Genomic DNA, 3495 nt, shown 5'->3' on the forward strand with positions numbered 1-3495 from the left:
ATCCTGCTGCATATCTTGATTGGGAATTGGAGGTAGAACAGAAATTTTCATGCCATGATATTCCTGCTAATAGCCAAGTGAAGGCTGCCATTAGTGAATTTACTGATTTTGCGTTAATTTGGTGGCGTGAGTATAAACAAAAACTTCCCATTAACAGTGTCACTACTTGGACCCAATTAAAAACTGCCATGCGCCACAGATTTGTTCCTTCCTATTATGCTCGTGATTTGCTTAACAAAATGCAGCGTTTTTGAGAGCACCTAGAGGGGGGGGTGAATAGGTGATCCTGTAAAACTTCAAAACTTAAGCCACAAACACTTGTTAATGGTTAGCACAAGTATGGCCAAGTGGCTAGAGAGGAGTCAAAACACAATAACCACAAGAATCCAATCACAGAGATGACACAGTGGTTATCCCGTGGTTCGGCCAAGTACAAAACTTGCCTACTCCACGTTGTGGCGTCCCAACGGACGAGAGTTGCACTCAACTCCTCTCAAGTGATCCAATGATCAACTTGAATACCACGGTGTTCTTGCTTTTCTTTTCTCAATCCCGTTTGCGAGGAATCTCCACAACTTGGAGCCTCTCGCCCTTACAAAAGATGTTCACAGAGAATCACAGAGCAAGGGAGGGATTAGCAACTCACACACGACACAAAGATCACAGCGAATACACACACACAAGACCCAGACTTGAGCTCAAAAGACTAGCACACTAGAACGGAGCTCAAATCACTAGAATGTCGAACAAGTGCGCGAGATTGATGTGTGAGTGATCAAGAATGCTCAAGGAATGCTTGGTGTGCTCCTCCATGCGCCAAGGGGTCCCTTTTATAGCCCCAAGGCAGCTAGGAGCCGTTGGGAACAAATCTGGAAGGCCATCTTTGCCTTCTGTCTCGTGGCGCACCGGACAGTCCGGTGCACACCGGACACTGTCCGGTGCCCGATTTGTTTCCATAAAAAGCGAAGCCAACCGTTGCCGACCGTTGCAGATCTGGCGCACCGGACAGTCCGGTGCACACCGGACAGTCCGGTGCTTCCTTCCGACCGTTGGCTCGGCCACGTGTCGCGCGCCGATCGCGCGGCCGACCGTTGGCCCGGCCGACCGTTGGCTCACCGGACAGTCCGGTGCACACCGGACAGTCCGGTGAATTTTAGCCGAAGTCGCCGGAGAAAAACCCGAGAGCGGCCTCTTCGGCCGAGGCAGCCTGGCGCACCGGACACTGTCCGGTGCACCACCGGACACTGTCCGGTGCACCACCGGACAGTCCGGTGCCCCAGACCGAAGCAGCCCCTTGGCTGTACACAGCCAAGTCTTCTCTTCTCTTCTTCTATCTGTTTCTAACACTTAGACAAATATATTAGTACACAAAACCAATGTACTAAGGCTTAGAAACATACCTTAACTTGTGATTTGCACTTTGTTCATCCTTGGGCATATTTTCACATTTAAGCACTTGTGTTTGCACTCAATCACCAAAATACTTAGAAATGGCCCAAAGGCACATTTCCCTTTCAATCTCCCCCTTTTTGGTGATTTATGCCAACACAACATAAAGTAGATAGCACAAGTGCAAAATCACTTCAAATAAAAACTCAAATTGGTTTTATTCAATTTTGACATATATGGATCATCCTTTGCCACCACTTGGTTTGTTTTTGCAAATCAAACTCAAATCTCTATCTCTAAGTCAAACACATATGTTGAAGTATAAAGAGAGTCATTCCAAAAGAGATTGATCAAAGATTTCAAAAACTCCCCCTATTTCCCATACTCAATACTTCTCCCCACAAGAAGCCAACTTTTGACAATAGAGACAATAAGAGACAATAAAAGCTTTTGACAAAACAAAAACTCTATCCTACTATTTTCAAAATCTCTCAAGTGGTAGCTGATCCATTTATCGCTTTGGCCTTTATTTTCTCCCCCTTTGGCATCAAGCACCAAAATGGGATCAATCTTGGCCCTTTAACCCCATTGCCTCACAAAAATCTTCAATTAAGATCAAATGGCAATAAGAGTTCATGAGATGAACTTGGAATTAGTTACCCTCTCATCGGAGTGCAGTGGAAGTCTTTCATGGTCCAAGTCCACCTTTTCCCTTTCAATTCTCCTTCGAGACTAAGTCAAACAAACTCAAGCATATGGTTAGTCTCAAAAGGTCAAGTTGTAACACATCTCCCCCTACAACTGTGCATCACTTTGCAACGGACTTGTGAGGTCCAGGGAGTGTTTGTACAACTTGAGCACCACAATAAACAGCAAAATGCAGAATGAACATGATCAGAGGCATAAACACATGTATGCTACAATTCAATCCAAGTTCCGCGAATCTAAGACATTTAGCTCACTACGCAGCCTGCAAAAGGTCTTCTCATCTAGAGGCTTGGTAAAGATATCGGCTAGCTGGTTCTCGGTGCTAACATGAAACACTTCGATATCTCCCTTTTGCTGGTGGTCTCTCAAAAAGTGATGCCGGATGTCTATGTGCTTTGTGCGGCTGTGCTCAACAGGATTCTCCGCCATGCGGATAGCACTCTCATTGTCACATAGGAGTGGGACTTTGCTCAGATTGTAGCCAAAGTCCCGGAGGGTTTGCCTCATCCAAAGTAGTTGCGCGCAACACTGACCTGCGGCAACGTACTCGGCCTCAGCGGTGGATAGGGCAACGGATGTTTGTTTCTTAGAGTTCCATGACACCAGGGACCTTCCTAAGAATTGGCACGTCCCCGATGTACTCTTCCTATCGACCTTACATCCAGCATAGTCGGAGTCTGAGTATCCAACTAAGTCAAAGGTAGACCCCTTTGGATACCAGAGCCCGAAGCAAGGCGTAGCAACCAAATATCTAAGAATTCGCTTCACCGCCACTAAGTGACATTCCTTAGGATCGGATTGAAATCTAGCACACATGCATACGCTAAGCATAATATCCGGTCTACTAGCACATAAGTAAAGCAAAGAACCTATCATTGACCGGTATGCTTTTTGATCAACATACTTACCTCCTTTGTTGAGGTCGGTGTGTCCGTCGGTCCCCATCGGAGTCTTTGCGGGCTTGGCGTCCTTCATCCCAAACCGCTTTAGCAGATCTTGCGTGTACTTCGTTTGGGAGATGAAGGTGCCGTCCTTGAGTTGCTTCACTTGGAACCCAAGGAAGTAGTTCAACTCGCCCATCATCGACATCTCGAATTTCTGCGTCATCACCCTGCTAAACTCTTCACAAGACTTTTGGTTAGTAGAACCAAATATTATGTCATCGACATAAATTTGGCACACAAACAAATCACCATCACATGTCTTTGTAAAAAGAGTTGGATCGGCTTTCCCAACCTTGAAAGCATTAGCAATTAAAAAGTCTCTAAGGCATTCATACCATGCTCTTGGGGCTTGCTTAAGTCCATAGAGCGCCTTAGAGAGCTTACACACATGGTCGGGGTACCGTTCATCCTCGAAGCCAGGGGGTTGCTCCACGTACACCTCCTCCTTGATTGG

The sequence above is a fragment of the Zea mays genome, chromosome 5 (assembly GCF_902167145.1).
Source record: "Zea mays cultivar B73 chromosome 5, Zm-B73-REFERENCE-NAM-5.0, whole genome shotgun sequence".
In the NCBI taxonomy this organism is placed as follows: Eukaryota; Viridiplantae; Streptophyta; class Magnoliopsida; order Poales; family Poaceae; genus Zea; species Zea mays.